The sequence below is a fragment of the Triturus cristatus genome, chromosome 1_1 (assembly GCF_964204655.1).
Source record: "Triturus cristatus chromosome 1_1, aTriCri1.1, whole genome shotgun sequence".
Taxonomy (NCBI): domain Eukaryota; kingdom Metazoa; phylum Chordata; class Amphibia; order Caudata; family Salamandridae; genus Triturus; species Triturus cristatus.
The window spans coordinates 758,264,326-758,291,915 of NC_140579.1; positions in this window are offsets into that span (position 1 = coordinate 758,264,326).

Here is a 27,590-nt window from a genome sequence, read left to right on the forward strand (position 1 = left end):
CACTGCACAACCCTACTGCACTACCCTAAACCCTCAAACACAACCACCAGAATGACCCCCTACACTACCCAAACACCACTGCACTACCCTAAACCCTGAAATACTACCCCCAGCACAAACCCCTGCACTACCCAAACACCACTGCACTACCCTAAACACAAAACACTACCCCAACATAACCCCCTATACGACCCAAACTTCACTGCAGTACCCTAAACCCTAAAACACTACCCCCAGAACTACCCCTACACTACCCAACACAACTACACTACCCTAAACACTAAAACACTACCCTCAGCACAACCGCCTTAGCTACCCAAACACAACTGCACTACCCTACTGCAGTACCCTAAACCCTCAAACACAAAAACCAGAATGGACCCCTACACTACCCAAACACCACTGCACTACTCTAAACCCTAAAATACTACCCCCAGCACCACCCCCTGCACTTCCCAAGTACCAGTGCACTATCCTAAACACTACCCATAGCACAACCCCCTACACTACCCAAACACCACAGCACTACCCTAAACCCTCCAGCATGACCCCCTACACTACACAAATACCTCTGCACTGCCCTAAAACACTATCCCCAGCACGACCCCCTACACTACCCAAACACCACTGCACTGCCTTAAACCCTAAAACACTTCCACCAGCATGATCCCCCTACACTACCCAAACACCACTGCACTACCCTAAACCATAAAACACTATCCCCAGCACGACCCCCTATACTACCCAAACACCACTCCACTACCCTAAACTGTAAAAAACTTACACCAGCACAACCCCTACACCACGCAAACACCACTTCACTACCCAAACCCTAAAACACTACCATCAGCATGACCCCTTTCACGACCCAAACACCACAGCACTACCCTAAACCTAACCACAACCCCCTACACTATACAAACACCACTGCACTACCCTAAACCCTAAAACACTTCCCCCAGCACTACCCCCTACACTACCCAAACACCACTGCACTACCCTAAAACACTATCCCCAGCACGACCCCTACACTACCCAAACACCACTACACTTCCCTAAGCCCTGTATCTACCCCAGCACAACCCCCTACACTACACAAACAGCACTGCACTACCCAAAACCCTAAATCACTACGCCTAGCATGACCCGCTACACCACACAAACACCACTAGACTACCCTAAACCCTAAAATACTACCCCCGCTCGTCCAATTATACTACCCAAACACCACTCCACTACCCTAAAGCCTAAATCTACATCAAGTATGACCCCCTACACTACCCAAACACCACTGCACTACCCTAAACGTTAAAACACTACCCCCCAGCACAACCCCCTACAATACCCAAACACCACTGCACTGCCCTGAACCCTAAAACAATACCCCTGGCTGACCCCCTACACTACACAAACACCACTGCACTGCCCTAAACCCTAAAACACTACCCCCAGCACAACCCCCTACACTACCCAAACACCACTGTACTGCCCTAAACCCTAAAACACTACCTGCAGCACCGACCCCCTACACTACCCAAATACCACTGCATTATCCTAAACCCTAAATCTACCCCCAGCATGACCCCATATACTACACAAACACCACTGCACTACCCTAAACCCTAAAACACTACCCCCAGCAGTACCCCCTACACTACCCAACACAACTGCACTACCCTAAACCCTAAAGCACTACCCCTAGCATGACCCCATACACTACCAAAACACCACTGCACTACCCTACGTCTACCCCAGAGCGAGCCCCTACAGTACACAAACACCACTGCACTACCCTAAACCCTAAAGCATTACCCCTAGAACGACCCCCTGTACTACCCAAACACCACTGCACTACCCTAAACCCTACATCTACCCCAGAACAACCCCTACACTACTCAAACACCACTGCACTACCCTAAACCCTAAAGCATTACCCCAAGCACGACCCCCTACACTACACAAACACCACTGCACTACCCTACTGCACTACCCTAAACCTTCAAACACAACCACCAGAATGACCCCCTACACTACCCAAACACAACTGTACTACCCTAAACCCTAAAATACTACCCCCAGCATGATCCCCTGCACTACCCAAACACCCTGCACTACCGTAAACCCAAAAACACTACCCCCAGTACAACCCCCTATACGACCCAAACTTCACTGCAGTACCCTAATCCCTAAAACACTACCCCCAGTACTACCCCTGCACTACCCAAACACCACTGCACTACCCTAAACACTACCCATAGCACGACCCCATATACTACCCAAACACCATTCCACTACCCTAAACCCTAAAACACACACGCCAGCACAACCCCCTACACCACGCAAACTCCACTGCACTACCCAAACCCTAAAACACTTCCCCCAGTACGAACCCCTTCACTACCCAAACACTACAGCACTACCCTAAACCAAACCACAACCCCCTTCACTACCCAAACACCACTGCACTACCCTAAAACACTATCCCAGCACGACCCCCTACACTACCCAAACAGCACTGCACTACCCTAAACCCTGCATCTACCCCAGCACAACCCCCTACACTACACAAACAGCACTGCACTACCCAAAACCCTTAAGCACAACCACCAGAATGAACCCCTACACTACCCAAACACCACTGCACTACCCTAAACCCTCAAATACTAACCCCAGCACGATCCCCTGCACTACCCAAACACCACTGCACTACCCTAAACCCTAAAAAGCTACCCTCAGCACGACCCCCTACACTACCCAAACACCACTGCACTATCCTAAACCCTAAAACTCTACCCCAAGCACGACCCCCTACACTACCAAAACACCACTGCACTATCCTAAACCCTAAATCTACCCTCAGTACGACCCCCTACACTACATAAACAACACTGCACTACCCTAAACCCTAAAACACTACCCCCCGCGTGACCCCCTTCACCACCCAAACACCACAGCACTACCCTGAACCCTAAAACACTACACCAAGCTCGACCCCCTACACTACACAAACACCACTGTACTACCCTAAACCCTAACACACTACCCCCAGCTTTTCTGACCTGAGCACTAGCCCTGGGGTTTACATAGCACATATAGTTTATCTTTTTCAATTCATTGAGCACTGCACAGAGCAACATTATATGCAACTTGCATGTGAACATAGAGACATGAAGATTTGTTTACATTAAGAAGACGAGACGGAAAATGAGGTTAAATAACAAATAATTCTGTCTGGTGTTCTGTTTCTTTTTGCAGTTTATGTAGCATGAGCTTGGCCCAAGGGCTTCAGAGCGCTTTACATGAGCACCTTCCATGTGTATTTTTAGCCATCTCCGATATAGTTACACAGATCTAGATTACAAGATTGTACAGACAATGATTGCAGAACATCTTCAAGTTTCTATAGGGGTCGAAGTCGCAGCGGTCCGGCTTTAGACCCAAGCGCAGGACTGAGCTAGAAGTGTCTGACATTAGTGGTGCACGCTGTGGATCTCTGCTTGACTCAATTGAACACCTCCTCACTAACCACAGCCGTTATGTTAAACAAGCATTGGCCTCGCATTTACGCGAGTTTGAGCTATTGACATTGCAAATGACAATGCCTTTATTTTTGTTTTTTGAACATAAATAAAAGGCATTGTCATTTGCAATGCCAATAGCTTAAACTCGGGTAAATGCGAGACCTATTGCATTGCAAATGCTTGTTTAGTATATGGTCTGGTACGCCCCTAGGGCCCCAGCCATATTTGTGCTTAACTTTTTGTGAAACGTTGATATTTGAATGTGTCCCTGGCTTCTAATCTCATAAAGAAATTAGTAGAGTGTGTCTAGAAATAAATACATATATATTTGATATATATACCTGTGTGGTGTCCTTTCATTTGGTAATTCAAGAGATTATAAGGTAAAACAAGCTGCTTTACATTCCTCTGAGACTTAGCCTGAAGGCTGCTCTCCACAGCTACCACTAGGATAGCTTTCTTTAAAAGGTTGTCTTAAACCTATCTACCATAAGAGTCAAATTGGACTGGTGCAAGGTGGCCACTATAACTAGTGACCAGCATATGCCAGGCCAACTTCTCACATTGGTGGGCAGCGTGTGGGATTCCAGCTTGCCATTGTTTTACCAGAAAATCTCTATTTGAATTACTAACTGAAAAGCACCTAAGGTACCCAAGGTACATATAAAGTCAAGCTTAGTATCAATAAGTTCTACTGAACTTAGAGCTGTTTGTGAAGGGATAGCACACCCTTGCTACAGCTCAAGCTAGGATCAGTAGGCCACAAACTAGTGTAGGTAGTACAACACTGCACAACACTAGAATGTCCTCAAGGGATGGACCCAGTGGATCCACCCAACCTCAGTATAAGGATATGACCTTCTTCGACTTGAAGGCCATGTGTGTTCCAAGACACCTGGGGTTAGGACAGACTCCCTCCACACAACACCTGATACATTTGTTAGTAGATGATCTGAAACTAGCTTTAGGACCTAGTGGATTGGATCAGGGGGTGGGTCAGCCATAGTCTCTGGGTCTGATGATGAAGATCAAGATGACCTGGAGTCTGTGGTTGAAGGGCGAGACCCACAAGGGTCTGCAAAGGACAGAGACATTCTCCCTAAGAGAGCTGACAGAAGTGAAGAGAGGCCTAGGTCCCCTTCAAGGGAATCTAACCACTCATATCACTCTGGCAGAGAATCTGTCCATCAGAGGAACTCATACTTTAATAGAGAGACCTCCTGTGAAAGAATGTACACGATGCTCCAGTATGAGGAAGCTAGGTCTGCCCTCAGAACCAAGCAATTGGCCTTAGATAGAGAAGTCTTTGAGCTCCAGAAAGCTTCTAGAAAAGTGGGGTTAGAACCCCCTGGTGGCAGCAACAGTGTCCCTAGAGGCAGAGATTACATTCCAGACCATAGGAACCTGTCCAAGGTTGTTCCTCCCTACCAGAGTGAGGATGATATCCACAAATGGATAACTGCTATGGAGAGGGCCTGTAAAGTTCAACAGGTCCCCCCGAAACAGTGGGCAGCAATCTTGTGGCTCTCCTTTTCTGATAAAGGTGGAGACAAGCTCCTCACTGTTAGAGAAGAGGATGCTGATGATTATGAAGTCCTGAAGAGTGCATTCATAGATGGGTTTGGCTTAACCACTGAACAGTACAGGTTGAAGTTCAGAGACACCTAGAAAGCACAGACTCAGGACTGGACTGACTTTGTTGATTGTGCAACCAAGGCTCTGGAGGGTTGGCTGGTTGGTAGTAGAGTTACTGATTTAAGGGATTGTATAATCTTATCATGAGAGAACAGATCTTTAATAATTGCCTAAACCAGTTGTTGCATCAGTACCTGGTGGACTCTGATCTGACCTCTCCCCAAGAATTGGGAAAGAAGGCAGACAAATGGGTCAGAACCAGGGTGAGGCATATCCTAAAGGCTCTGAGAAAGGCAGGGATAAGGCAAAAGACCAGAAGTCTTCACAAGGGCCCCACACATCTGCATCTGGTGGGGATTCACAGTCTACAAAGGGAAAAGGCCAAAAGAAGCCCTGGTGCAAATTCTGTAAACAGAAAGGGCACTGGACTTCTGGTTGTACAAAGTCCAAAGACCAAACCACCACCACTCAAGCCCCTAAAGCAACTGTTCCCCCTAGTACAAGTACTGGTGGAAGTGGTAATCAGAATAAGGGTGTAGTAGGGTTGACCCTGGGTTCTGATGTGGACTCTAGCCTAGTCAGAGTACCAACACAGGCAATGCTAGTTTGTGAGGGAGACCTTGATATGTCCTTCCAAGTGAGCCCCAGTAACCTGGGCAAGTACAAACAGCAGCCTATAATAAATGGCAAACAGGCTTTGGCATTCAGGGACACAGGTGCTAGTGTCACCATGGTGGCAGAGGATCTAGTGGACCCTGCACAGATCATCCTGGGTGAAATGTACCAGGTGACCAATGCAAGCAATGTCAGGGCCAACCATAGCCTGGCAGTTGTGAATTTGGTATTAATTCCCTTAAAGGGACAGTGTTACATTGTCAGCTTCACAAACCTGCTGTCCATCTGCCTCAATGTCTTTAAAATTTCTTAAAAAGGGTAGTAAGGAAGTTATCTATGGCAGTCTACTTTTGCACTAGTGACATTTTAAGGTCGAACTACCTTTTGAAATTTTATTTACATTTAAAGTATCTTTGTACAAACAATTATATATAGTAAAAGTGCTCCATGATCCCGCAAATGGACAAAGCTTATTCAACATTATGACTTCACTGAAGTTCCCATTGTGGAGAACGTGGAGTCTTATCACCCCTGAGCTCTGCTCTACACTCACCCCCTAGCTACTTAGGCTAGATTTTCTTCCACAGCGCTGTGCAGCCAACTTCCAAGCAAAGGGCCTCATGTAAGGCAGTTAGTGCTTTCCAATACTAACTTCCTACTGTATCCAGCTCACCGCAGCAAATTTTCTATCAATCAATAAAAGTTAACTTTGAATTAAAGCCATAAAAATACTGTTGGACTTGGCCCTTTTTGCAGGGTCATCCCTAAACTTTTCTGCCTTCCTCCTGTATTTTTCATGACCTGTTGTTGGCTGATTTATGACTCTGGGCACCTTACCACTGCTGATCAGTGCTAAGGTGCATATGCTCTCCCTATGGTAAAATGTATTATGTGAATTGACTTCCATGTTTGGCTTATTTGGTTTACTATCAGTCCCTAGTAGAGTGCACCAGGGGTGCCAAGGGCTTGTATATCCAAATGCTGCTAGTGGGCTTGCAGCACTGGTTGTGCCACCCACAGAAGCAGCCTGGTAAAATGTGTCTAAGGTCTGCCATTGCAGAACCTGCATGCGGTCTGGTACTGTCATGCTGACTGGGCAAGTGTCCCCACTTGCCAGTCCCTAAACCTTCCCTTACCTTCATGTTAGTCACCCCCAAGGTAGGCCCTAGGGCAGGGTGCATTGTAAGGATAAGGTAGGACATGCCCTGAGGTGTGTGGCATGTCCTAATAGTGAATTACAGCCATTTTTGTTTTTCACTATTGAAGGCTACCTGCTCTCCATAGGCCAGAATGGGCTGCTGGAATTACTACACGCTGTAATCCCAGTGGACTCAGAGAGCATGGTAGAAAGTCAAGTTTAGTATGCCTGAACTCAGAATAATAAAATACTTATTTTAGTAAAGTTTATTTTAATATCCTGTGTTTGTAAATACTACTTTTAGAAAGTTAGTATTTACTGACCTGGCCATTTCAGTCCGCCTCTGCTGTGTGTGTGTGTTCTGCCTAGTAACAGTAAAGGAGCAGGGCTGGGGAATTCCAGGAGACAGGCTGGCTGCCAGGTGGTGGGTAGAGAGATTACACCAGGATGGGTGGGAGGAGTACACATTTGACTCTGAATAGACCTGTGCTCTGCCACCACAATGCCGGCTCCGCCCCCTGTGGAGGGGCTGATGTCTCTGCCCTGCTGCTGAAAGGAAAGAGCAGAGTCACCACAACAAAGTGCTCCAGGCCCAGGCCCCCTGGCGACAAAGAACAAAAGAATTGTGCTATAAAAGAAGGAGCCCTGCTCCTAAGAAATCAGATCCTGATTGAACCACGAAGGAACTCTGCCTGACTAGAAGGTCCTGGAAGAAGCTGAAGGAGGAGTAACTTTCCTTGACCTGGGGGATTGGCCTGCAGTTGGTGCCTTGCTAAGAAAGGAAAGGAAAAAACTGAAAGAGACTTTGCACTTTGTTTTTCAACTATCTCCAAGGGCTTGGAAGAAGAGCTTGCCCCCTGAACTGAGTCCCAGGACCATTGGACTCATCTGCCTTCCAAAATTGAGTTGCCTGGACGATTTGTGCTTGTTTCCCGCTGGATTTGGCCCCAGTACGTCTCGTACCCCATCCGCCACAAAGCCGTGTCTTTGCCGCCCGGCACCGTGCGTCTACGCTGATCCAAAAGCGTTGGTACGCGCCGTATCCCTCCCGGCTGCATCGTACCTTACCTTCCCCGCCGATTCAAGATGTACATCACTGGCTGCCAAACCCTCTACACCGGACCCAAGTTCCATCGTCCCGCAGGTACGGTCCGTACACTGCTAACGTACTGCACCGTGCCGTACTCAGAGCCGAGAAGCCGCAGTACGCTGATCCGCAGTAAGTGTTGTCGCCTATTCGCACCGAAGGTACGGCTCGAACGCCGAACGCCACGGACTCTGCAAGCTGATCCGGGCCATCTGCACGTATCCCTGAAGATCGCGTACCAACGCCGCGTCCCGACGCCGCGACCCGACCTGCACCTGAATACGCTGCCGAACTACGACCCGGACCCATCAACTTGTCCCGCACTGTCCGTCACGGACCCCACAAACTTAAGGTACTTTGTTCTGTTCGCACCACAGCATGCATGTTACGGACCCCGGAGTCCGCACCGATTGTTTGACTCGTACTGTCCTTGTTTTTAATGCGGACGAGTCGCACTCCCAGGTACGAACCGTACAAAGCCTGAAAAGAAGCAGAATTGACTAAAAGAAGCCTATTTTTGCATTTTAAGCCTTTTTACAAGAACATTGAACTTTAAAATAATACTGTGGTCATTTCTAAACATTTTTCTGGTCTTGTGCTAAGCCTTATATAAAGAAACCTATTTTTGATACAACCTTGACTGGTGTCCATTTGTGGTGGGTCATTGTATTACTGTATGTGTTCACAAATGCTTAACCTATGACGCCCTGAGAATAGTCTTGACTGCTTGCGCCACACTACCTAAAGGGTGAGCAGGGGTTATTTGAAAGGGTGATCTCCTTATCCTGACTTAGAAGTAAGAGTCCCTGCTTGTCACAAGTGCATACATGTGCCAACCAGAGATTCCCAATTCTAACATTGGTGGTCAGCGGTGAGGATTTGAATTTGCATTTGTGATTCATGTACAGTGATTGAGTGACCGCCACGTAGTGAGTTCAGACCGATAACGCAGCCACACAGTATTGATTTTTTGTTTCGCTGAAGAATCTCCACTTTAAGAAACCATGCCTAGCTCAGTCAATGGAGGCGGGGCATCCTCTATATTCTCTGGGGTTGATGACATAGATTGGGAGGAGAGGGCACTGCTGAAGTGCACAAAGGAAGTCTTGAAAGGATACCTCTCCAAGTTCAGAATTAACCAAACTGGATTAAAAAACAAGGAGCAGTACACAAAGGCGCTGAGGGCCTGGTACGAATCCAAGTTCCCAGAGAATGGGCGGGAGGTGACACCCCCAGAAGGTGCTTCTAAGCCTGGCAGAGGCCTGTCGCCAGAGGAGATGGCCGACAGGAGGGCTACAAGAGCACATGAAGTGGAGATGGCAAAACTGCGAATGGAAATGGAAAGACAAAGGCTGGCCATGGAACATGAGGTAAAAATGAGGGAGTTGGATCTCAAGTTCAAGAGTTTAGACCGCTCTCCCTCTGGTGGCAGCAATATTGACTTTTCTAGTGCTGAGAGAGTAGTACGCACACCCAGAGATGTGGCGCCTGACTTGAAGGAGGGGGTTAACATACACCAGGAGGTTCAAGGGCATGAGGTAGCTCCAGTAGTGCGCAGTATCCCTGAAGGGAATAGGTTAACTGGCGCAGGGGTTCATGGTCCTAGTGGCAAGAGGAACACTCTACTGACTCTAGCTGAGAGGTGCAGGGAAAGGGGTTCCCCCAAAGTTGAAGTCCTGGTGGGTGAGTGTGAAGACCGCCCAGAAGAGTGTGGGTTGTGTGACAGAGACAGTCAGATACTGTCTTGCCAGTCTCAGGAGAGTGGTGTGGAGTACGTGTGTGAGGCACTGGATGGTAAGGTGAAGGATAGTTTGGTTAACACTGCTAGGGGGCTGTGTGATCCAATTGTGGGAGAGCATATTGTAAGTCCCTGTTTTCCAGAGCTATGCCAACACCTGTGTGAGGGTGAGTTCTCTGACCGCAGAGAGCTCACATTGGAGGCAGACCTTTTGGTGGATTCCAGAGGGTCTGGAGAGGCATTGGGGAGTGACCCCGTGGGGAGTGGTTCAGGTATCTTCCAACCCAGAGTGGTGGAAGTGGTGCAGAGTAGCCCAGCTAGGTCCCCTGGTAGTGGGAGGGGTGTAGGGGCTCACGTCCTGTCTCAGTGGAGAAGGAGTGAGTGTGGGGCTGCGTGCCCCCAGGTGCCCAAAACCCAGGCTCAGAGTCTGGATGGTTCTTTAAGGGAACACCAGGCGGGGAGCCTAGGCTGTCCTGATGGTCCGCCCGTTGAGGGGGATCCCCTAGTGTCTAGTGGACGGGGAGGGTCTGTAAGCAGGCCTCCCTCGGTTCTGGTGTCTGGCAGTACCGCTCCAGTTGGGAGGGTGCAGAAGTCCAGAGTGAGGAGTGAGAGGGGGAAAGAGTCCCCAGTGGAAGAACGAGTGGGTCAGGGGCCAGCCAGAAGGGCTGCGTCACCAGTGAATGACCATGGTGACACCACTTCTGTCCTGGGGGATCTTCAGGCCCTGTCAGATGGACAGGGGTCGGGAGATCAGCGCCAGGCAGACTGTCACACGACACATGAGTTATGTGTCACCCTCAGGGGGGGCATGCGTGCTCCCCGGGAAGTCCTGGTGCGCCAGACGAGCGTTCAACCGCATGGGTTGGACCCAGGATTGGGAAGCCAGGTTCAGGTGTTGTCTGACCTGGAGGGTGGGACCACTGTAAGCAGTGTCCTGACCCATGTTGCTTCTAGGGGTACCACGCCAGTTGGGAGTGGGCAGTACTCTGGAAGGGGGTGCAGAGAGAGGGAGTCCTCGCCTCTGACCCCGGCTCAACTGAAGGGTTTTGACCCTAGGTTGGAGGGCCAGGTTCAGGGTTTCCCCCCTGACCTGGACGCCCAGATGCAGGATAGAACCCCTGAACTGGTGGGCGAATTGCGCAGGACACCTGCCCCAGGTGCCCTGGCAATTCTGTCAGGATCTGTATGCAGAGCGCCTGCCGAGACTACGGTTCCCAGAATCCCATGTGTAGCGGGAGGAGCCACGGGCATAAAACGCCCTGAACGCACGCACGACGTTGTGCGTAATTGATGATTTCCAGAATCGACGGGCTGCGTCCCGTAAACCTTTTTCCCGCGGTATTGGAGTGAGACGCGGGGATTGCTGCACACTTAGGCCGAGAGCTTCGGCAACCGAATATCGAGGACTGAGACCAAGAAGATCAGAGAGCTGTTTCCGTATCCGGGGTTTCCAGGCGGCGAGACTGTAGGCTTGGAGGCCATCACAGGATCCGCGGCGACTACCGCACTACTCTCAGGAGGGTTCCGAGATACACGCTACCCCGGCGGAATTCCTGTCAATAAACCGGCAAACAGCAAGTATCCGACGGAGGGGTGTGTCTTAGTCGTAAAGGGAACTAGCATTTGTGCAACTTAAAGGCGTCCATGGCCGGCTGTCCATTGGCAGTTTTTTCGTCATGGAAATCACCCGTAATGGTCTAGAGTAAGACCTATGTCTATTAGTGTTCAGCATCGGTGCGAAGTCGACTACTTAGCTTAGAGGAGATTTCTGGTGCATAGACAGGTGGGTGTCATTATTACTTCATGTCGGGGTTATCGCTGAAGTGAACATCCCGCAGACTTATTATTTATTTATTTATTTAAAACATTTATATAGCGCAACTGTCACCTGGCAGGTATCCTGGCGCTGAGAGATTACTCCTAAGATGAAAAGAGACGGGAGACTGGGGAGGGGTTGTGAGGGATTTAGGGGAAGAGCCAAGTTTTAATCCGCTTTCTGAATGGAAGGAGTTGTGAAATTTGGCGGATGTCGACCGGCAAACTATTCCAGAGTTTAGCGGCGGCCACTCTGAAGGATCTTCCCCCAGTCCTTACCTTGTTGAATCTGGGTACCCTCACAAGGCAGGCTGAGGCGGATCGGAGAGTTCTGGTGGGGGTGTACCAGGAAAACATTTTTTGTAGGGATCTGGGGCCAGTTCCATGTAGTGCTTTGAAGACAAGGCAGAGTGCTTTAAAGGCTATTCGCTGCTTCAAAGGGAGCCAGTGTAGCTCGGCTAAGGCTGCTGTGGCCGAGGATCTCCTGGTCCATCCGAGGGCTAGTTTGGCTACGGCCGACTGGACTCTTTGGAGTCTGTCCAGTAGCACAGCTGGGGACTCGAGCAGAAGTGCATTGCAATAGTCAAGGCGACTAAGAATAGTACACCTGACTATTAGTGCTCGAGCCTGTGCGGGGAGTAGTGGCATGATTTTGCGTAAAGAACGCAGAAGGGCCGAGCAGGTAGAGACTGTTATGGTTACCTGCGTTTCCATGCAGAGTTTGTTGTTTAGCATAACACCCAGATTGCGGACACTAGTGACCGGCTGTGGTTTTTCTGGGGTTTCCGGGGGCCAGAATTCCGTGGGGAATAGGCGAGGAATTCGGCTCCCAGTGCAGAACAGTACCTCGGTCTTGGAGGAATTGAATTGCAGGGAATTATTGTGCAGCCAGCCAGCTGTGTCTCTTAAGCAGTCGTGGAACGATTCCATGGGAATTGAGTCATCCCCCTCCCAGGAGAGGATAAGCTGGGTGTCGTCCGCGTAATTTATAGTTTTCAGTCTGTGGGATTTAATCAGGGTGATTAGTGGTTTCAGATAAACGTTAAAGAGGATCGGGCTGATGGACGAACCCTGGGGCACCTCGTGAGGTACTGGGGAAAAGGCGGATTGAAAAGGGGGGAGGGACACCGCCTGTTTCCTATCTCGCAGGTATGAGTGGAACCAGAGCAAGACGGTGCCGTCGACCCCTGCGTCTCTGAGCCTCTTTAGCAGAATTACATGGTTGACCGTATCGAATGCGGCAGACAGGTCCAATAAGATCAAGGCCACTGCGTGGCCCCTGTCTGCACGCATACAAAGTTCTTCCATGGCTGTAAGCACAGCCGTTTCGGTACCATGGGCTGGGCGAAATCCGAATTGGAAGTCGTCCAGAATGTGATTCTGCTCTAGATGTGTCGATAGACAGGAGCTAACCCAGCGTTCCACAACTTTCGCCGGAAAGGGTAGGAGCGATATAGGCCGAAAGTTAGATAGACACTCGGGGTTCAATGAGGGTTTCTTTAGCAGCGGGGTGATGAGTGCTTGCTTCCAGGGGGTAGGGACAGATCCACAACACAGGGATTGGTTGCAGATCCTACGGAGGGTGCGGAAGAGTTCAGTTCCACACGCTTTCCATGTTTTTGGTGGCAACGGGTCGAGGGGGGACCCAGAGGTGATTCCGTGTGCCATTCTCTCGAAGTCTGCTTCCGAGATAGGGGGGAGAGTCTGCAGCCATTCCCTGGGTAGGAGTCCTGGGCTCAACGGATCGAGGTAAGTCGTGGCTGCCCCGGGGGAGTTGAGATTATCTTGCGAAGGGGGAATGGCAAGATTGTGGATGATGGTCTCAATTTTGTCCTTAAAGAACTGTGCGAGATTATCACAGAGGGTCTGTGTGGGGGGGATGTTTTTTTTGGCACAGTCGGGGTGGATAAGGTTGTCGAGGATCTGGAAGATGCTTTTGGAGCTATTTGCGGCATTGACTATGGTGGAGCAGTAGTAGGTGGATTTGCTGTCAGCGATGGCAGATTTATATTCCAGGAGCTTGTTTTTCCAGATAATTTTGTTTGTGTCGCAATAGCCTTGTCTCCACTTCCTCTCAGCCTGTTTACAGGCTAATTTGAGGGTTTTCAGGGAGTCATTATACCATGGGGCAGATGCTCTGCCTTTAGGTTTGCATCTTTTTAATGGAGCTATGGAGTCCGTAGTGGATAATATTCTCGTGCAGAAGGCTCTGTAGTTGTCTTCAACCGAGTTGATAGGGGAGAAGCTGTCTTCCACGTTAAAAACGGCGGTGGTAGAACTCAGTTTTTCCAGAGCTTTCCAGTCTCTGTACATAAATTCTGGTAGGGCGCTATGATTCGGCGTTCTAGTTTTTGTGCTGGTAATGTAGAATTTAATAAGAGCGTGATCTGTCCAGCTCATGGGCAGAATGTCGTTCAGATGTATTACTTCAGAACTGGAAAAGATGAGGTCAAGTCGATGACCTGCTGAGTGGGTAGGTTGCTTAACCAGTTGGTAGAGTCCCACGCTTTCGCAAGAGAGCAGGAGGTTTTCTAGACCAGTGTCTAGACTACCGTTTGGCCAGAGGTTGAAGTCCCCTAGGATGATTAGTTTATTGTGAGAGGATGCCATGTTCGTAAAGGTGGTGAGTAGCGCTTGCTGTTGTTGGGAGGTGAAAGTCCCTGGAGGACGGTAGCAGATAATTGCCGTAAAAATACCTCCGGAGTGGCAGTTTATGGAGAGGCCGAGGATCTCGGTCCCGGGGACTGAGTCCATGTCTATGGTGTTAATGTGCCAGGAGGCTCTGTAGATAATACCTACTCCACCACCACGGCCTTTGGGTCTAGTGGTATAACATTTCAGAGACCATAAATCAAAACCCACCAAGGAATTACAGACGGGGGGGCCCTGCTCTCTGAAGTACTGCATTCTGTGTACGTGCACAGATCTAGAGTCCTGTTAGGCTCCACTGATTACGTTCAGAACCTTCCCTCATTCACTAGCAGAGAAGGAGACCGCCAATCTTCTCTATTATCAAAAGGTGTATAAAGATATAACCCAGACTTAATGGGTCTTCTATTGCTTTGTCAGCTGATACAAGTTGTGTATGGTTACGTCATGGAGTGATGGTATGAGTGTTTATGAGGAAATAAGGAAGCTCATCATCATAACTGTGCAAAGTAGCGAGAAGTACTAAGAGTAGGTATTTTGGCTTGCATTGTGTTATGTTTGTGTTTGTATGTTAACTTTTCTTTACAGGTTCTACTCCCCGCTGTTCCCATCCTTCCCTTCCCTCGCTCGATTGCTCCAGTCTTCCGTGCCTTTAGTGCAGGAAGTTGGTGATGTCGAGAGGTGGACCCCATATAGCGGCGCCCGAATCCTGAGGAGTGTTTGGACCTGGGACTGATACTTGACAGAATTACGCACCCACGTATTGAGACTCCTCCCGGTTCGGGGGGTGGTTAGAGACGCTTTATGGAAGAGGTCTTAGTTGCTCTTGCCGCTGTACAGCGGGAGTTGGTAGCCTCTAGGGCAGAAACGGCGGATTTACGGGACAAAGTGGAGAGGTTGTCAAGGAATCCTTTTGATGTAGGAGCAGGTATGCATCCGATACAGGTCACGGTACCCCCCCCCTATTCCGTTAGCCAACCCCGAGAGATATTCAGGAGATCCCCATAAGATACAAGTGTTCCTCACTCAGATATTGATGCACTTCTCTTGTAGGCCTTCATCATTTCCTACCAATCATTCTAGGGTGGCGTTTGCTATCTCCTACTTGGCTGGAGATGCAGCCAATTGGGCGGTTCCCTTGGTACGCCATAACGATCCGGTTTTATCTGATTGGGATGATTTCAGAACAGCTTTGGAGGGGGTTTTTGACAGAAGAACTACCACGTTCAGTGCTGATAGGGAGCTTTTGGACTTAAAACAAGGAAGAACAGAGTTAGTAACTTATTTGACCACGTTTAATCGTTTGGTAGCGGAAGCAGCATGGCCTGAAGAGAAGAGAATGTCTCTGTTCTATCAGGGTCTATGCAATGAATTAAAGGATGTCATAGCTCGAATAGATCCCCAGCCCAAAACGTGTGAGGCTCTAATAAGTCTAGCCTTACGTTTGGACGGTCGGATTAAAGACCGGGGGGGCGATAGGTTTAGGGGAGAAAGAATGAGTAAGGAAGCCGTGGGAAGTGGGGCGGCCTCGGAGCCTATGGAAGTAGGCGCTGTCCGTGCTCCATTGTCAAAGACTGAAAGGGAGTGCAGACGAACACAAGGCCTGTGTATGTACTGCGGTAAGAAGGGTCATTACGTCCGTGAGTGTCCTGCCCGTCCCAAAAGACCTGGGGGGACTTATAGGAATAAAAAGGCTATTGCCACAGTGGCGGGAGGAAACTGTTCCACAAAGGGTGGTGAAGACTCCGAAGAGGCAGAGGTACACAAGTGGACGATTCCGTCCCTGGCAACCACTCAACAGGGTGATGTCGAAAAACATTTCGAACTGATCATGTGGCTGGATACCAGTCGACAAACTTTTCAGATCAAAGCTATGTTGGATTCAGGGGCAACAGGTAATTTCATCCATAGTGGACTGGTGGACAGATTAGCGATAGGAAAGATCGCTAGGAAAATACCAGAAGAAGTGTTAGCGGTGGATGGCAAACCTCTCACCTCAGGTTTACTCCTAGAACAAACCGAACTACTAAGGTTAACATGTAAAGCAGGAGAGATGTGCCATATCGACTTCTTTGCATTGAATATTATAGATGCTCCACAGTACGAAATAATATTGGGGATGCCCTGGTTCAGCCTTCACAATCCCACCATCGATTGGAGAGGTCGAACCGTTCAGTTCTTGTCTGAGGAATGTCAGCAACATATGTTGGTAGGAGGGAGTTCGGGGGCCACAGCAGTTGCACACAAGTGGGTAGCAGCCACGGCAGCCGAAAAGAACATTAGCCTACCCGATGAATACTGGAGATTTGCAGACGTATTTAGCAAGGAACAGGCCGAGTCTCTTCCTCCACATCGTCCGTATGACTGCCAGATTGATTTGGTTGAAGGAGCAGTGATCCCTACGTGTAGGGTTTATGCTCTATCGGAACCGGAAACGAAACATCTCCGAGAGTATCTAGATCATTTTTTGGAGATAGGTTTCATTCGCCCATCTCGCTCGCCAGCAGCCTCGCCGTTGTTCTTTATTGCGAAGGCTAATGGGGATTTGAGAGCCTGCTGTGACTATCGCATGCTCAACAAAAACACCGTTCGTAACCGGTATCCGCTACCCCTTATCCCGGTCCTTTTGGATCAAGTACGGGAAGCAAGGATCTACACGCGGTTGGATCTGCGCGGAGCGTATCATCTGGTACGCATTCTTAGAGGGGACGAGTGGAAGACCGCGTTTAAAACCCGCTATGGTCTGTTTGAGTATATGGTAATGCCGTTCGGGTTGTGTAAGCCCCGGCGGCATTCCAGTACTTCTTGAATGACGTTCTTAAAGACTTCGTGGATAGAACAGTAGTCGTCTATATCGACGACATATTGATTTATTCTGAGTCGGTCACTCATCACCAGGAACATGTGTCACAGGTATTAAAGGAGTTAAGAAAGCACAGGCTATTTTGCAAACTGAGCAAGTGCGAGTTTGGGATGACGGAAGTGGAATTTTTGGGAGTGATACTCCGTCCGGATGGTATGAGTATGTCAGAGCGAAAGGTTCAGGCGGTACAGGAGTGGCCGGTTCCCCAAAATGTGAGGGACGTACAGTGCTTCCTGGGGTTTTCTAATTACTATCGGAGATTTATACAAGGTTTCTCCCAACGGGCCATTCCTATTACACGTCTGCTCAGAAAGGGCGTGGCATTCGCCTGGACCACCGAAGCTAACCAAGCCATTGACTATCTGAAGGAGGCGTTTACCTCTGCACCGGTCTTGCGGCACCCACAATTGGATTTGCCTTTCATAGTTGAGGCAGATGCGTCTAATGAAGCGATAGGGGCCATCCTTTCACAAAGAGACAAACACACAGGGCAGCTTCACCCGGTGGCCTATCTTTCACAGAAGCTGTTACCGGCCGAGAGGAATTATAACATTGCGGAAAAAGAACTCCTCTCTATTAAAAAGGCATTCCAGGAATGGCGCCCGTATCTATGGGGGGCCAGGTTCCCGGTAACGGTATATTCCGATCATCGGAATTTACAGTATCTACGACCGCCAGGCGTCTGACACCAAGACAGATGAGGTGGATGCTTTTCTTTGAGGAGTATAATTTCATCATTACCTTCCGCCCTGGGGTAGACAATCGAAAAGCCGACTCTCTATCCCGAGTAATGGCAGTTGAAGGCAACGAGGAAGATCGGAAAGAGGCTATTATACCGCCGTCCAAGGTCATATGCGCCTTACGAGCAGATGAGTATTTAGAAAGCATACGAACGAACAGGAGTCAGGAGGCTTGGAGCAGTTGGGCGGAAAAATGCCCGCCACGTAAGATCCAGGGAGGGCTGCCGTTCCAGAACAAGACATTGTTCCTACCCACACACGCCCTTAGAAGACGAGCCTTTGAGTGGTGCCACGACTCTCCTTTGGCCGGGCATCCGGGCATTCTAAAGACCACACATTTGGTACAAAGATATTTTTTTGGGAAATCCCTAGTCCAGGACGTAAAGAAGTGGGTGTCGAGGTGTGAGGATTGCGCAAGGGGGAAGACAGGCACAACCACCCGCAGAGGCAAACTGGTTCCCTTACCAACACCCCAGGCCCCATGGCAAAATATCAGCCTGGATTTCATCACAGGCCTCCCGGTGGATCAAGGGCATTCGGCCATCCTGGTGGTTATCAACAGCCTCACCAAGATGGGCCACTTTATTCCGTGCAAGACACTGCCACCGCTGGACAAACAGCTCAACTGTTGTTACAAAACATAGTGAAGATGCATGGAATTCCGCAAGTTATTGTGTCCGACAGAGGCCCTCAGTTTGTGGCACGCTTCTGGCAAGGGTGGTGTAAGGCTCTGCAGATCGACTCGGTGTTGTCCTCCAGTTTCCACCCAAAGACGGACAAATCGAAAGGTTAAACCAAACGGTAAAGAAATATCTGCGATGTTATGCTGAAAGTGCTCACGAATCCTGGGTGGCCCTGTTATGGATGGCAGAATTGGCATATAACAACGGCTCCCACAGCTCCATCGGTGTTTCACCTTTCAGGGCCAACTTCGGGTATGACGCTAGAATTTTGCCATTCGTCATGCCGGGCAGGGTTCTGAATCAGCCTTCACTACAAGAACACATGAGAAAGGTGCGTCAAGGTCACTCCAGGGTACAGAGACACTTGGTGGAGGCCAAAATTCGGTATAAAAACTGGGCGGATAAACACAGGGCGGAGGGCCCGCAGTACAAAAAAGGGGAAAGGGTGTGGTTGTCCACGAAGAATTTCCATTTTAAGTTGCGAAGTGTTTTCCACCCACGATACATCGGCCCTTATCGAGTGCTCAAACAGGTGAATCCGGTGGCTTATAAACTCCGGCTTCCAGGATCGTTGCGTATTCACCCAGTGTTCCACTGTAGCCTTCTAAAACCGGCAAAAGGAGGAGTGCGCAAACCTCCCCCTGCGGTTTCCACGGACGTTGGTCAGGAGTATGAGGTTCAACGCGTGGTGGATTCCAAGTTTAGGGGGGGAAATTGTGGTATCTGATCTCCTGGAAGGGGTACTCGGCTGAGGAGGATTCGTGGGTACCCAGTGTCAACCTACATGCGCCGGCCAAACTCAAGGCTTTCTATGGAAAATACCCGGATAAACCGGGTTCTAGGAGGCGCCTGGCGGGGGACCTACTGTCAGGATCTGTATGCAGAGCGCCTGCCGAGACTACGGTTCCCAGAATCCCATGTGTAGCGTGGGAGGAGCCACGGGCATAAAACGCCCTGAACGCACGCACGACGTTGTGCGTAATTGACGATTTCCAGAATCGACAGACTGCGTCCCGTAAACCTTTTTCCCGCGGTATTGGAGTGAGACGCGGGGATTGCTGCACACTTAGGCCGAGAGCTTCGGCAACCGAGTATCGAGAACTGAGACCAAGAAGATCAGAGAGCTGTTTCCGTATCCGGGGTTTCCAGGCGGCGAGACTGTAGGCTTGGAGGCCATCACAGGATCCGCGGCGACTACCGCACTACTCTCAGGAGGGTTCCGAGATACACGCTACCCCGGCGGAATTCCTGTCAATAAACCGGCAAACAGCAAGTATCCGACGGAGGGGTGTGTCTTAGTCGTAAAGGGAACTAGCATTTGTGCAACTTAAAGGCGTCCATGGCCAGCTGGCCATTTGCAGTTTTTTCGTCATAGAAATCACCCGTAATGGTCTGGAGTAAGACCTATGTCTATTAGTGTTCAGCATCGGTGCGAAGTCGACTACTTAGCTTAGAGGAGATTTCTGGTGCATAGACAGGTGGGGTGTCATTATTACTTCATGTCGGGGTTATCGCTGAAGTGAACATCCCGCAGACTTAGTGGTATAACATTTCAGAGACCATAAATCAAAACCCACCAAAGAATTACAGACGGGGGGCCCTGCTCTCTGAGGTACTGCATTCTATGTACGTGCACAGATCTAGAGTCCTGTTAGGCTCCACTGATTACGTTCAGAACCTTCCCTCATTCACTAGCAGAGAAGGAGACCGCCAATCCTCTCTATTATCAAAAGGTGTATAAAGATATAACCCAGACTTAATGGGTCTTCTATTGCTTTGTCAGCTGATACAAGTTGTGTATGGTTACGTCATGGAGTGATGGTATGAGTGTTTATGAGGAAATAAGGAAGCTCATCATCATAACTGTGCAAAGTAGCGAGAAGTACTGAGAGTAGGTATTTTGGCTTGCATTGTGGTAAGTTTGTGTTTGTATGTTAACTTTTCTTTACAGGTTCTACTCCCCGCTGTTCCCATCCTTCCCTTCCCTCGCTCGATTGCTCCAGTCTTCCGTGCCTTTAGTGCAGGAAGTTGGTGACGTCGAGAGGTGGACCCAATATAGCGTCGCCCGAATCCTGAGGAGTGTTTGGACCTGGGACTGATTCTTGAAAAATTCTGGAAGGGGGTACCACTCCTGGTGTGAGGGTACAGATCCGCAAGAGGGAGGACCAGGTGTGAGAGAGGCCACCCCAGTCTTTAGTCCAGTCGCCGGGTACAGTCCTGGGGCTGGTGGGTCAGTGCCAGGATGTCATACCTGACCTGACAAGGGGGAGAATGGACAAAGGGTGCCAAGCACCTGGGGCTACTGCCCCCCGCTCCCTGGCGCCACAGAGGTTTGAGAGCCCTGAGAGGCATACGGCCTGGATCTCATCCCTGACTACTGTCAGTGGCCACGGTAGCATTTTGCTGTCTGTCTGTTGGGACACACCTGTGGGCCAGTTAAGGTTAGGTGCTGCACAGGTGGTGTCCACAGGTGAGGAGAAGGGTTCCCCAGGGATTGGCTTGGTGGGCCCTGAGAGTATGGACAGAGGGATTCCAATAGGTTCAGATTGGCATAGAACTGGAGTCTGCCCCTGCAGTTGCGGTCCAGGTCCTTGTTCTATCGCCCCAAGCAGGGAAGACCATCACGGTGGTGATTGGTCTACCCTGCGTTTTGGTTGGAAGGGGGTTGTGTTGGACTTGGCCCTTTTTGCAGGGTCATCCCTAAACTTTTTGCCTTCCTCCTGTATTTTTCCTGACCTGTTGTTGGCTGATTTATGTAAGGCAGTTAGTGCTTTCCAATACTAACTTCCTACTGTATCCAGCTCACCGCAGCAAATTTTCTATCAATCAATAAAAGTTAACTTTGAATTAAAGCCATAAAAATACTGTTGGACTTAGCCCTTTTTGCAGGGTCATCCCTAAACTTTTCTGCCTTCCTCCTGTATTTTTCATGACCTGTTGTTGGCTGATTTATGACTCTGGGCACCTTACCACTGCTGATCAGTGCTAAGGTGCATATGCTCTCCCTATGGTAAAATGTATTATGTGAATTGACTTCCATGTTTGGCTATTTGGTTTACTATCAGTCCCTAGTAGAGTGCACCAGGGGTGCCAAGGGCTTGTATATCCAAATGCTGCTAGTGGGCTTGCAGCACTGGTTGTGCCACCCACAGAAGCAGCCTGGTAAAATGTGTCTAAGGTCTGCCATTGTAGAACCTGCATGCGGTCTGGTACTGTCATGCTGACTGGGCAAGTGTCCCCACTTGCCAGTCCCTAAACCTTCCCTTACCTTCATGTTAGTCACCCCTAAGGTAGGTCCTAGGGCAGGGTGCATTGTAAGGATAAGGTAGGACATGCCCTGAGGTGTGTGGCATGTCCTAATAGTGAATTACAGCCATTTTCGTTTTTCACTATTGAAGGCTACCTGCTCTCCATAGGCCAGAATGGGCTGCTGGAATTACTACACGCTGTAATCCCAGTGGACTCAGAGAGCATGGTAGAAAGTCAAGTGTAGTATGCCTGAACTCAGAATAATAAAATACTTCTTTTAGTAAAGTTTATTTTAATATCCTGTGTTTGTAAATACTACTTTTAGAAAGTTAGTATTTACTGACCTGGCCATTTCAGTCTGCCTCTGCTGTGTGTGTGTGTGTTCTGCCTAGTAACAGTAAAGGAGCAGGGCTGGGGAATTCCGGGAGACAGGCTGGCTGCCAGGTGGTGGGTAGAGAGATTACACCAGGATGGGTGGGAGGAGTACACCTTTGACTCTGAATAGACCTGTGCTCTGCCACCACAATGCCGGCTCCGCCCCCTGTGGAGCGGCTGATGTCTCTGCCCTGCTGCTGAAAGGAAAGAGCAGAGTCACCACAACAAAGTGCTCCAAAACTGGACTGAGCCAGGCCCAGGCCCCCTGGCGACAAAGAACAAAAGAATTGTGCTATAAAAGAAGGAGCCCTGCTCCTAAGAAATCAGATCCTGATTGAACCACGAAGGAACTCTGCCTGACTAGAAGGACCTGGAAGAAGCTGAAGGAGGAGTAACTTTCCCTGACCTGGAGGATTGGCCTGCAGTTGGTGCCTTGCTGAGAAAGGAGAGGAAAAGACTGAAAGAGACTTTGCACTTTGTTTTTCAACTATCTCCAAGGGCTTGGAAGAAGAGCTTGCCCCTGAACTGAGTCCCAGGTCCATTGGACTCATCTGCCTTCCAAAATTGAGTTGCCTGGACGATTTGTGCTTGTTTCCCCCTGGATTTGGCCCCAGTACGTCTCGTACCCCATCCGCTGCGAAGCCATGTCTTTGCCGCCCGGCACCGTGCATCTACGCTGATCCAAAAGCGTTGGTACGCGCCATATCCCTCCCGGCTGCATCGCACCTAACCTTCCCCGCCGATTCGAGACGTACATCACTGGCTGCCAAACCCTGTACGCCGGACCCAAGTTCCATCGTCCCGCAGGTACGGTCCGTACGCTGGTAACGTACTGCACCGTGCCGTACTCTGAGCCGAGAGGCCGCAGTACGCTGATCTTCCCCGTACGCTGTACAGCGCCGAGAAGTGTCGCCACCTATCCGCACCGAAGGTACGGCTCGAACGCCGAACGCCACGGACTCTGCAAGCTGATCCGGGCCATCCGCACGTATCCCTGAAGATCGCGTACCAACGCCGCGTCCCGACGCCGCGACCCGACTTGCACCTGAATACGCTGCCGAACTACGACCCGGACCCATCAACTTGTCCCGCACTGTCCGTCGCGGACCCCACATACTTAAGGTACTTTGTTCTGTTCGCACCGCAGCGTGCATGTTACGGACCCCGGAGTCCGCACCGATTGTTTGACTCGTACTTTCCTTGTTTTTAATGCGGATGAGTCGCACTCCCAGGTACGAACCGTACAAAGCCTGAAAAGAAGCAGAATTGACTAAAAGAAGCCTATTTTTGCATTTTAAGCCTTTTTACATGAACATTGAACTTTAAAATAATACTGTGGTCATTTCTAAACGTTATTCTGGTCTTGTGCTAAGCCTTATATAAAGAAACCTATTTTTGATACAACCTTGACTGGTGTCCATTTGTGGTGGGTCATTGTATTTACTGTATGTGTTCACAAATGCTTAACCTATGACGCCCTGAGAATAGTCTTGACTGCTTGCACCACACTACCTAAAGGGTGAGCAGGGGTTATTTGAAAGGGTGATCCCCTTATCCTGACTTAGAAGTAAGAGTCCCTGCTTGTCACAAGTGCATACCTGTGCCAACCAGAGATTCCCATTTCTAACAAATACCGTACACAAAATATTAGATACACAGAACCTGGTTCTGAGAGCTCCTGTTTGCACCTGTTTCGGGATCATAATTTGTGCAAAATGAATACACAAGACACTAAAGATTTACTTAAACAGATTTTGCCAGGTATAAGCTGGCAATACTTAGGTGAGGGGGGAAAAAACACAATATCCTGAGTTTTACACGTCTAAATGAAGAAAAAATAGATATTTCTGTGTTATTTCCCATCAGTGGCGTAACGAATCTTGAGGGGGCCCCCCTGCAAAGTGCATGGAGGGGGCCCCCCTCCCCCGGCCCAATACCTACCACTTTGCCCCACTGCCCAAAAATCTGGTATATGTGAATTGAAACCTCCAACATTTAATGGAATGCCTCTATATTGTCTTGCTCAAAGTTCTAATGAGAAAGTGGGAAACACTCTTAACATATAAAACGACGCCATTTGTAACAATGTCAAGAACAGATTATTTAACTGAGACAGCAATTAGAACTATTCCAAGGAGCGGTCCTGTTGTCTCAGGGACTGCCTATCGCTGAAAAACAAAGAACAACTATCTAGGGTCTGAATTAGAATTTAAATTGATGGACAATAACTTGAAACTGTCATGGCAACTCTACGGAAACGATTGTCATCATTAATGCCAACTGCTGAGAAATATGCCTGGAGTGTATTTCAAATTTAAGGAAGCCAGGCAGTGTTGTGTTCCATCATTACCACCCACTTGACCTCTGGATACTAAGACACTATGCTGGGCTAACATTATTTACATTCTGTTACTCCCTGCAGGAGTGCCAAAGTTCATTAAACTTATTTCTCGTCAGTTTTCTGGTAAATAAATTAGGAGGAGATGGAAATTATTACCTCTTATGTGAATGATAAATATTTTTTTTTTAAAACATGCATTTGATTATAATTTAGGCCTTGTTACGCTGCTCATCTGGTTGTACCGTTCTTGATGACAGGAAGTAAGAATATTTGCTATTTTGACATTAGGCAGTGTACGAAAGAGGAAGTTAGTGCAATCAATAGTGTGTGGTACTTCTGAATACTACCAATTTCTCTTACATGTAAGAGTAGTGTAGTAAATATTAAAATAAATGCCAGACTGCCTACTCCCCATGTCACACACCCACAAACCTCAAGCCCGCATTTGAAAAAGGCTTTGTGGGTTCAACCAACTCTGAATTCTGTGAATTTTGGGCAATTCAGAATTCAACCTTTATTTACTAAGAGATGTGTGGATGAAGTACATCTGTAGATGTAGGGTTCATTTCTGCATCATGATGCTCTTTTCCTAAGGTAATAATTCACATTGCGGGAATGTGATGTGAGCACACTTGTATTACAAAGAGAACTGATGTACAGTGCCTGTAGCATTTCATATAACCTCAGAAACACTTATGCAGAATCTAAACATTCTGTAGCTATGCTATAATTAGCTTTTTTGCTGAACTTTGCACACAAAATGTCTTTTCCATGGGCCTAGACATTCCAGCACAAGTGGTAATTGGAGCCATCATATTCGCAGATGGCGGCACCAGGGACATCCTATGGATTTTCGGGGCTCTGGGCCAAGCATATTTTGGGGGCACCTATAAAGAACAGTTTTGAATTTATGATTCTATTTCAGCTCTTTCATGCCCTCTTTGGCCAAGTCATTGACAGAGCCCAGACCCACTTGTCCAAATTCTAAATGTGTTTACATGTAATATACAGGTACCGTGATGTGTGTTTTCAATATTGTAACACGGCAGGTGCTTAATACTAATATTGCAAATAATCGTTGTGACACACTCCCATTTCCCATATGTGAGGTCATTATTTGATCAAAAAGAAATTATTTTATGGATGTTGCATGAAACATAAACACAACAGTTCTCTACAAAATGTAATAGACGCACATTTCACCCACAGTGAAAATAAAGCAAAGGAAAATGGTATTTAAAACAATCTGTTTAAGAATCATTCAAAGCCATCAAGCAAGCAAGACTCTAAAGAACAGAGCTGGTTCTATGAGGGGGCCCCCTTAACTGCTGGGGCGCTGGGCTAGAGTCCACTTTGCCCATGCCTTAAAACGTCTCTGGCATAGGCCCTTAGATGGTTTGCAACAATCTCCCATCCAGTAATGGCAATTTAATAAAAGGCAGCAATCGTGACCTGGGGAAAATAAAGGAGGCCCTAGCAAGATGCCGCCTAGACATACTGAGGCGGGGACCAACTCCGATGTACCTAGTAGCAGCAAGCAACCCCAAAAAAAGCAGCAGTGCCATCACAACCCCCATAGGTACACCACCTACCCCATCCCTCCTTTGCAGCGACCGGAGTCACTGGACGCTCCATTAAAAAACACATAAATCAATCCAATGCCCTCGCATGGCTGCATGCAGGCTAGACTGGGCTGCATGTAAAATGATTGCATAGAAAAGGCCTTGCCTATGAAAGCTTGGTATATCGTAATAAATACAGGCCAGCTGCAGAGGCCGTTGTCACGTCTTTAAAAAGCTTTAGAGTGTAAATTTAAAACGTGATGCGTCTTCTGCCTCAAATTGGGCTACAGCACCGTGTGTGATTAAGACGCTGCTTTAGAGCAGCAAACATTTTAAATGGGTCAGCCATTTTCATATCTCTAACATTTGTTGTTTATATCCAAGAAAGTACACCAGGGGCAAGAAAATGTATTCCCCAACCCAACTGCTGTCATCCGAGTTGGAGAACAGCAATAATAATAAGTCCTTTAAATGGAAAAAAATAAGTGTAAATTAAATTTAGCTGGGGTGTGGCTAGAGGGCGAGGTTAGAGGCAGGCGAGACATGATGATGCAAAGACATTTCTATGGAGTATTCATTTTGCCCTTGCATTTCCCCTGCTAGTACTTCCCATACATGCAGATTCACAGCTTTTAAATGAATACAGTCAAGCCATCAACAGCACTATTCAGGCTAATAATCAGTGTGCCTCAGAACAAAAGAGACTTTGGAATAGCCGCATTAATAATGAGTACTACGCCAGTTGCAGGACATAACAAGATGTGAGAAAAGTATCAATATAAACAAAACGTGTTAACTCATTATACAAAATAAAGGCCTAACACGATATGTTATGGTTTCCTTGTTTAGCAATATTTGCAGCTTCTCACTGTTATACTGTTCCGATTCTCTTCCTCACTGAGCTCGCTTTCTCTCTCACACTCAAACATACACAGGTAGGCAAATACACACACACAGCAGACAAAAACACACCAAAAAAGGTTAATTTGGGATAATTCCTGCGTTACTGCACAGTTAGAGACAGTGTGAAAGGGATTGACAGAGTAGGGCCTGAATGGGCCCTACTCTATCAAACAGAGCAGGACCTAAAATTTCCCAAAACACGGGTATCTCTTGCATAACGGGAATGAGCCCCTGCTGGATGGTTAAGCAGTGACTCAGCTAATAACTAGAGAGGCGCTTGGTTGTCAGAGTGCCGTACAGATCTACTCCACTCTGACTGCCTCTAGTTCAGCTGCAATAGCACCAATGAGCTTACCTTCAATGAGTACCGGTACTCTCCTTGGCAGTGGAGAAGTGCCGGTACTCAGATCGGTAAAAATAAGAAGTGCTGGTACTATGTATCTGTGAGTACCGGCCCATTTAAAGCACTGTTAATAATAGCTTACTGTAAAGCCCGCAGTCACAATGAAAGTGCTGTCAATAAAGCATGGCACATAAGGCTTTGCTGCCCCTGGGAGAGAGAATGGAGCCTCCATCCGCCGTTGGAAATGAAAGCATGGCCACAGGATCAAAACTCTCAGAACTCTTTTGGTCCCCAAACTCGCAGAACGGCGGCAGCACGCTGGGCAGTGGGTCA